The 9,253-nt window shown below is 41.6% G+C and overlaps 1 protein-coding gene and 1 long non-coding RNA gene across 12 annotated transcripts in view; both read left to right on the top strand.

The window, feature by feature from the left end:
- Window positions 1–565, top strand: part of LOC138158131 (uncharacterized) — a 1,868-nt gene extending 1,303 nt beyond the window's left edge. The window contains exon 2 of the long non-coding RNA XR_011167562.1: window positions 93–565. This is a non-coding gene — a long non-coding RNA (uncharacterized lncRNA). The remainder of the gene's footprint in view (window positions 1–92) is intronic.
- The window catches only part of MITF (melanocyte inducing transcription factor), a 271,770-nt gene that overhangs the window by 40,346 nt on the left and 222,171 nt on the right, over window positions 1–9,253 (top strand). The gene's annotated exons all lie outside the window — the stretch shown is intronic.

Below are 9,253 nucleotides of genomic sequence, written 5' to 3'. Positions count from 1 at the left end.
CTGTTGTTGCAGGGGTCTGGGAGCCTTTCTGTTGGTTCAGAAGCCCTGAAGAAGGATTTTCTTGTTGTATGTTTACAGAAATCCTGGGAGAGGGCTTTGCTAATGTGTTCAGGGGTTCTAGGACTGTTCTACAGACAGAGGATAAATTCATGAAGGGACTGGCAATGTATCTTATGGCCTTGCTAAGCCTTGTCTCTCCAGGAACTAAGATTGCTGAGAACTTGCCTCGTGTCAAGATGAAGAAAAGACCTCCATTTGGGTATTAAGTGCTGTGTTTAAACTTGATGTAACTCTGGGGTAGATTCAATTGTGATCCAGGGGTGGGGAACTTTTGACCTTTTTGTGTTCTATGGTTGAGAAAATGAATGTATTTTACTTATGTTTGGAAACTAATCTCCATTTGAGAAGAGGGGCTTTGTGGTGGACTTAATTAAGGTATAGCCTAGGGGTGGAGAAGTATTTGGAACAGAGACTTTGTAATTGATTGAATGATTGGAAAGTCCTGGGGTGGGGTAGGCCTTGGAGATTATTTAATCACACTTAGTAAATGCTGTATTTTGAATGATGTCATGTTTTGATCTTCTCTGTTCTGAGTTTGTTACTGAATAAAATAGAGAGCACCTATGCTGGTATTTTGAACCTGGGAAGTTGCCTTCTTTTGGCATTACATTACATATGCCTCTGAGACCTCTTCCAGAGCTTGAATTCTATGACCCTGTATCATGTGCTTACAAGAAAGATAGATTGAGGGGTGGCTAGGTGGCACAGTGAATAGAGCACTGGCCCTGGAGTCAGGAGGACCTGAGTTCAAATCTGGCCTCAGACACTTAACACTTACTAGCTGTGTGACCTTGGGCAAGTCACTTAACCCCAGTTGCTCTGCATTTCCCCCCCCCCCCCCCCCCAAAAAAAAAAAAAAAGCAAAAGAAAGATGGGTTGGAGACCCAGCCCCTGCCATCCTAGCTTTGTGTCTTTGGGAAGAGTTGGTTTCTCCGAACCTCCTTTGGCACTAACATGAGTGGGTTGGAGGAAGTCCTCTATACAGTAGAAAGAACAGCAGACAGTCAGCAGACCTGCCTTAGAATTCTGCTGCCAGCACAGCCCTTGGGCAAGCTGCCTTGCCTCTGATTGTTCCATCAGAACAATTACAATATCGCTTGTACTGCTTGACTCACAGGGTCCTTGTGAGGAAGCCACTGTATGAACCATAAAGAGCTCTATACGTGTGAATTGTATCATCACAAATAATCTGTGATTTTGCCTTACCCCATTCCCATGCACAGGATCACAGATCGAAGCTTTTGATCTAAGTGGCCCCTGGAGGGCAGCTCATCCAAGGCCAGAGGTATCCTAGAATCAAGGATTTCAGGAGCTGATGGTTAAATTCCCCTCGGGAAATCAGCAAGCTACAAATCTGGCCTCCTTGGATTGTTTTGTTGATTGTTTAGATATGAGAAAGTGTTAGTAAAACGCCAATGAAACTTAAAAGTGAGTTTGAGAGAGCAATGGAAGGCTTAGAGAATAAAATCATTGTCAGACTGGAGGCCTGGCCATTGGAGGCTAATGAAAGTATGATACTGGAGGTTTGCAGAATGTGCATATTTGCATCAATTTACATCCATGATCTCATTTGAGCCTCCCAGCGTGATAATAGCTCACATAGCACTTACTATGGGCCACACACGGTGCTAAGTACTTTGTAATTGTTATCTCTTTTGATCCTCACAAGAACTCTGGGAGGTAGGTGTGGCTAATTATTATCCCTATTTTACAGATAAGGAAACCGAGGCAAACAGGGTTAAGTGACTTGCTCAGGGTCACACAGCTAACAAGTGTCTGAGGGCAGATTTGAACTCAGGTCTTCCTAGCTGACTTGAGGCACAGCACTGTGTACTATGGTGCCACTTATTGAACCCTCTTAATTTACATTTCTTTTCTCTATATTCGCTTTCCCTCTTTCCACTTTGTTCCTCTGTCTAGACTTCAGTGGATTCCCATTGCCTCTAGGGTGCTACTCCCAGTTAACATCTACCTTCTGGGCCTCATTTCATGTTATTCTCCTTAACACACTCTGTATTTGGGTCAGACTGGTCCCCTTCGCTTTCCTGTCTCCATGCCTGGGAAGTTCTGCCTCTTCACCTCTACTCCCAAGGACCCCCCTAGATTTCATCAGGCCTCTCTGCTCAGGGGCCAAATCCTACAGATCTTGCCTTATTCTTCAGTGGGAGATGTGTTTCTATCACTTGTGGGTTCTGTAGCGCTAACATTTGTCTGGAGTTTTTTATAGGTTTTGGAGGTGGTTGGAGCGGGAGCTCAAGCAAGTTCCTGCTTTTTCTCTGCCCTCTTGGCTCCCTTATTTTTCAGTTACATTGTATATATATATATATATTGTGTGTGTGTGTGTGTGTGTGTGTGTGTGTGTGAAGGAAGTATCCAGTTATAATTAGAATGTTATCTCCATGAAGGCAGGGACAGTTTCATTCTTTTTTGTTTGTATCTCCCCAGCCCTTAGGAGAGCTGGGCTTGCACTTAATAAAACGTTTTTCAAATTGAATTGAATGCATCTCTGAAGTTACTGCTGTATTATAGTGTATTTTGCATTCTAAGTGTATGTCCTATTAGTAGCTATTAGACAGGGTCATGTTGACTCCCCACCCCCACCATGGCCCTGCCCCTGCCTTGTGTTAAAAGCAGCCAGAAGTGGTGTGGATCAAGACCGTTGCATGTTGCCTTCGCTATAACATCTTGTAATTTATGGGTAAAATACATGGGTGGGGGGACAGGAATGGGGGAGCCGTCTCCCTGAAAAGTGGTTCTTTGAGCCCTTTGGAAACAACTGTTCCCACCTCTTCTCTCCCTCCCTGGATTGCTGCCTGAAATATAAAGATGTTTTCGTGGACGGGCTGACAGTTTGATTTCATTATCCTTAGGAAAGTGCTTGTGAGATTTTCAGCCTCAAACTGAAAGCCCCCTTAATCGTCTGAGAGAAGGGAGCTGAAAGTTGCTGTTAACAGTCACCTTCTGCTTTGCTCTCACTTCCCACATGGAGAACTGTCATCTCAATATCTGCAGGATTTTTTCCCCCTTTTGTGTTCACTTGGGAGTGTACCCTAGAGTGAAGGGCCTCTGTGATCACGGAGAGGGACAGCTCTCCCCTCTCTGTGGAGTCTCACTTTCAGCCAACAACTACCTGGACTGAGCTGAGTGCTGTTAAGACAGGTAGTATGGCCTACTGGGTAGAGCACTGGGCCTGATGTCAGGAAGACCCGAAGCCATATCCAATCTCAGATACAGCCTAGTTGTGTGACCCTGGGTAAGTCACTTAACCTCTGCCTGCCTCAGTTTCCTCATCTGTAAAATGGAGGTGATAACAGTACCTATTTCTCAAGGTTGTTGTAAGGGTAAACTGAGACAACAGTTGTAAAGTACTTTGCAATCAGTCTTTAATCTCACATGTATATATAATAATAATATATATTTTAAGTAAATATATATTTATAATATAGACTTGTGTATACTATAACTATATATTTATATAGTAAGCTATATAAATTATAGCTATTATTATAATATATAAAGTGCATTGTAAACCTTAAAGAGCTATACATACTATTATTATTTAATAATAATTATTATGGGGCAGGTTAGGTGGCACAGTGGATAGAGTGCTGGGTCTGGAGTAAGGAAAATTCATCTTCCTGAGTTCAAATCTGGACTCAGACACTCACTACCTGTGTGATCCTGAACAAGTCACTTAACCCTGTTTGCCTCAGTTTCCTCATCTGTAAAATGAGCTGGAGGAAGAAATGGAAAACCGCTTAAGAAAACCCTGAATGGGGCCATGAAGAGTCAGACATGACTGAAATGACTGATTAACAATAACAATTTTTATTATTATTACTGTTATTGCTAATAGTAGTAATAGTGACTGGGATTAATATGGGGACTGGATTTCTAATATCACTGATCTAGGGAATTTCCAGTTGAAGTTCTTTCTTTGTAGCTCCCTAGAATACTGAGAGGTTAAAAGACTTAGCCAGAGTCATCTCCTTAGTATTTATTATTGTCATTGTTATTAAATCCATGACCTAATTTGTTCCATTACGCTTAAAAAAAATCTATTGGAAATCTTCTTTTCTCTTTTTCTGCAACAACAGGACTGTCTTTCACCAGTGGACAGAGTAGTGCCTTAAGGTTTGTGATGTACTTTACAAACACCATTTCATTTGATCCTCATGGCAACCCTGGGAGGTGGGTGCAACTATTATCTCCGTTTTACAGATGGGGAAAACAAGGTAGACAGCGAGGAAATGACTTGCTCAGGGTCACACAGATCATTTGAACTAGATTTGGGCTAGATTTGAACTCAAGTCTTCCTGATTCCAGGACCAGCTTTCTCTCATTGGCATCACTCCATACTCAATGCTTCAAGGAATCTGTGGTCTCACTGACATTTGCTTTCTCACCAGGTTGCTTGTTGCAGCCGCTTGACGCCTTCTTGTCCTGTGTAGCACTTGTCAGTGTCCTCAGATAAATCCTGCTCAGGGGACCCTCCAAACATAACTTTCTCTAGATTTCATGACCTTGCACTGCAGCAAGAGGGATTTTTAGCCGTTAAAATAAAATTTTATTATACCTGCTCTGTCCAGTGACACACCAACATTCATTCATTTAGTGTGTGGGCTTGGGGTATTTGAATGTGATTAACTGGATTTTTTTTTTTTTAAGCAACTGGGGTTAAGTAACTTGCTCAAGGTTACACGGCCAGTTATTTCTAGGTGTGGTGCTAAGTATCTGAGCCCGGGATTCAGTCTCCAGGTCATCCCGACACTGGAGCTGGTGCTCTTACTCGCTTAGCCACCTGGCCGCCCCTAAGCAATTGGGGTTAAGTAACTTGCTCAAGGTTACACGGCCAGGTGTTTCTGGGTGGGTGCTAAGTGTCTGAGCCCGGGATTCGATCCCAGGTCATCCCGACACTGGAGCCGGTGCTCTTACTTGCTGTGCTACCTGGCTGCCCCTGGAATTTTTTTTTTTACTATAAAAATTTTAACCACTATATTACTCAGATTGACAAATTTAATATTTTTAATATTTACTTTAATATTACTCAGATTGAAAAAACCTGATTGTAGTTGATCAGGACAGAGTGGCACACTGGCCATAGAAAGAGGCATTTGGAGACAGTGAGTCAAGTTCTAAAGAAGAATTTTAATCAATAGAATGAACAACAAGGAAAAAGGAGCCAAACAAAATGAAAAAGAGAGAGCGGGTAGTTTGCTTCAGTCTGCATTCAGACTGTTAACTGTTTCTCTGGATGTGGATAGCCTAAATCCATCATGAGTCCTTCGGAGAGAGTTTTCTCACTTGGGAGCCCAATGAAATTTCAGGGTTGGTTTAAAAACAGCAACAACAACAGCTACTACTACTACTACCACTACTGTGTAACTGACTGTGCTGTAGGCAACAAAGATTAAAAAAAACCAAATGACCCCATCTCTGTCCTTCAAGAAGTTAGCATTCTGGGGGTGGCCAGGTAGCACAGCGAGTAAGAGCACTGGCTCCAGTGTTGAGAAGACCTGGAGATTGAATCCTGGACTCAGACACTTAGCACCCACCCAGAAACACATGGCCGTGTAACCTTGAGCAAGTTACTTAACCCCGATTGCTTAGGTGCGGCCAGGTGGCTCAGCGAGTAAGAGCACTGGCTCCAGTGTCGGGATGACCTGGATCAAATCCAGGCTCAGATACTCAGCACCACACCCAGAAATAACTGGCCATGTAACCTTGAGCAAGTTACTTAACCCTGATTGCTTAAAAAAAAAAAAGTTAGCATTCTGTTAGATTAGTTTTCTTCCACAGCAGAAGCTTACCACCTTGACTGTGGCCCCTGGAAAGAAAAAACAGGGGCGGCTAGGTGTGAATAGAGCACTGGCCTTGGAGTCAGGAGGACCTGAGTTCAAATTTGGTCTCAGATACTTAACACAAAAAACTAGCCATGAGACCTTGGGCAAGTCATTTAGTACCAATTGCCCTCCAAAAAGCAAAAAAAAAGCAAAAACAAAAAACAAACCAAAACCCTAGGCCTTTCTACTTCTAGATATAAAGCATCTTGAGTAGCATGGTCAAGAAATATCTCTAGGAGACAAGGCTGGCAGCTTTTGATTGATAGAGAAAGCACATATTGTTCTATAGCATGCATTGTGGTTGACTTTTGGCTCCTAGGAGATTAGCCCAGAGGTCTATGTGTGAATAGTCACACCCCATATTATATGAACATAACAGTTTTAAACAGGTGGAAAATATGATGTGTGCTCATTTCCAGCTTGTCATGCCTCCTGGGAAATACCGAAAGAGAGAAGATACAATTGCTCTGTGTGTAGGCATGTGTGTGTGTTAGACATATGTGAATATATACACTCACACCTGGCATTGTCTTCTTATGACCACACCCTGTGTGTGTGTGTATGGGGGTTCCTTTCTTAATTTTGCCACTTAGAAAATTTCATCCGCTTTCTTCTAGGCTAAGCTAGGTGTTGCTATCTATGGGATATCTTTGTTAATTCCTCTCATTGTTGGCAGATATAAAGCTTCCCTCTTCTAGTTATCCTGTATTTACTTATCTGTGTGCCTTCCTCAACTTCACCCTAAGAATGGAAACACCTTGAGGGCAGGGTTTTTTTTTTTTTTCCATTTTTGTGTTTCTTTTTTTTTTTTCACTTTTGTGTTTCTATCCCTAGTGCCTGGCACTGGACCTGGAATATGGGCAGAGTGCTAGGTGCTGGACCTGTGATTTCATCGTTTTAGGGAGCTCCCAGACAGGGAAACTCTGTCTACCAATGCGGGTCTATACCTTTTCTGCAGTCATAGAGAGTTGACTAGGTCACTGAGAATAAAGGTTTAGTGACTTACCTAGGGTCATATAATCAGTGGGTGTCAGAGGTGATACTTGAACCCAGGCCTTCCTAGCTCCAAGGCCAACTCTCTATCAACAGCTTCATGCTGGCTGGTCCTTCTAGGTGCTTAACAAATTCTCTTAGGGGTGAATCAGTCCTGCAGTGTCAAAGTTAGCTGTGGGCTGTGGGAGATAACATGGGAACAGCAGAACCTTGAGAGTGAAAAATAAAAAACGAACCTGCCAATTTATTTCATAGTCTTTGTCCCTGAATCTCTTCTCCTAATGGGATGTTATTAGAAGATTTTGATGCTTTGCTGAGATTGGCAGTATGAGTCCCTTTCCTTTTGTGAATGCGCTTGGATAGATATCTTTGATTCATTAAAGATGATTGTTGTCTCATTTCAAGCCATCACATTTTGTACTCTTGGCGTTCCCGTTCCCAGCGTTACAGAATCTAATTTCAGCTTTCATGTTGTTTTACAAAAAGTTCTCAAATTCCTCTTAAATTCCTTGGGAGGAAATAAAAGAATCATGAAGAAATAAGAGGACCATAAATGATGGATGTCAACTCTGCCTGTTAATTTCTCAGAAAAACCCCATTCCTTTGGAGGGCATCAGCCATTGATGTTGCTAGTGGCTTAGTGAATGGATCAGTGCTTGCAGGGAGTCATTAGGTGTCCACAGAGAAATGCATGAGGGCCATGCAGTTTCTGCCTTACAAAGAGTTGTGAATGCAGTGTGCTGACTCCATGAGACAGGGCCTAGGATTTACGCAGCCATCTTTTGGTAAATTCTTATAGAGCCATCATTTTGTAATTCAGTTCCAGAGAGCAAACTAGGAGATATCCTCATGAAGTCAAGACTTTTAAGCATTGATATGAAAGTTCAAGTATAGTTGCATTTTAGTTCCATTTATCAAGGGCCTGCTGTGTGGCAAGCATTGTGCTAGATGTCAGGGATACAAAAGCAAAATGAAAAGTGGTCCTTGCCCTCAAGCGGCTTACATTCTTCTGGGGGAGGGGGAATGCAACATATAAAGAGAGAACACATATTTTGCTTATCATCATTTCATTTAAATAAATGCAGCAACTTGCAGAGTGTCTTTAGGTATAGTTAAGATTTTGTGATCCCCTATTTCATCATAATTCACAGACCTATGAGGGAATTTTTCTCCAACTCCTCCTACCTTGGGGAAATGTTCTACATCTCTCCCTACCCAGCCCTTTAGCAGACCTTCCTGGATTTAGAGCAAACGTGGAAAATTCCATTTAAAAGAGGAGAGCTTTTGGCCAAATGAAAGTAGGAGTTTGTGATGGAAAATGTCTGCTGCATCTGTCAAGGTTCTCATTATTGTGCTTTCGATCAAAGTGGGAAAACATTGATCTGTGCTCCTTGTTAAAAGTAATGATATTCAGGCTATAATTACAGAAAGTACCATTTTACCTTTACATTATCTGTAATGCTATTCCAGACAAATAGGAAATCATAGTAAATCTTCCTTCTTACCAGTTCATGCCTTTTTTGTTGTTGTTGTTTAAGAAAAATGTTTAATGTTATATTTCATTGTGGTCACCATGAATCCAGGGAGGTTTGTTTTTTTTAAACAATGGCCTACTTTGGAATGCATAAATCACTTGAAGCATAACCTAGTTACTTAGTTTTAAGGGTTAGTTAAAAAAAAATCCTAATAGTATGAAGAGGCAACAAAGTGATAAATTGTCAGGAAGATTGGTTATAAAAGATAATTGACTTAACCTCTTTGATCCTCAGTTTTCCCATCTGAAAAATGGAGATAATCTTTAGAGATGAAAGAATTCCTCTGTCTTTGGAGTCAGAAGACATGTTTTAAATCCCAGCAGTGTCTATGATCTATGTGACCTTGGACAACTTACTTTGGCTCTTTGGTCCTTAGAAAACACCCTTAGCTGTAAAATGAAGGAGGGAAGCTAGTTAATCTCTAAGGTCCCTTCTGGATCCAAATCTATGATCCTGAAGAAGATGCACTGAAATGGAAATCCACTTTTTGTTTTTATTTTTTGTTGTTGTTGTGTATATATAACAATAGCTTCATGATCTAGGAGTGGAATATTCTCAGGGGCTGTCTCCTTCATTTTAACAGATGAGAAACTGAGGCAGAGTAAGTGGAATGTCTTGCCCAGTCTCACATAAGTAGGAATTCTCAGATTGGGATTTGAACCCAAGGCTTCTGACTTCAGAGCCAGTATTCTTTGCTGCGGTCATTTGTGGCCTCCCACTGATTCAAGTGTGTTTTTTAATGCCTTCATATTCATTGTTTTGACAGATATCACCAAGTAAAATTTATTAAGCAGGCTATAGATGGGGATCTTCTTCAGAATT

This window comes from Petaurus breviceps, unplaced genomic scaffold, assembly GCF_028583685.1.
Source record: "Petaurus breviceps papuanus isolate PSGF00001 unplaced genomic scaffold, PetGlider_PUasm1.0 174, whole genome shotgun sequence".
Classification (NCBI taxonomy): domain Eukaryota; kingdom Metazoa; phylum Chordata; class Mammalia; order Diprotodontia; family Petauridae; genus Petaurus; species Petaurus breviceps.
Note: the sequence above shows the minus strand (reverse complement) of the source record. Positions and strands in the feature narration are given on the sequence as shown.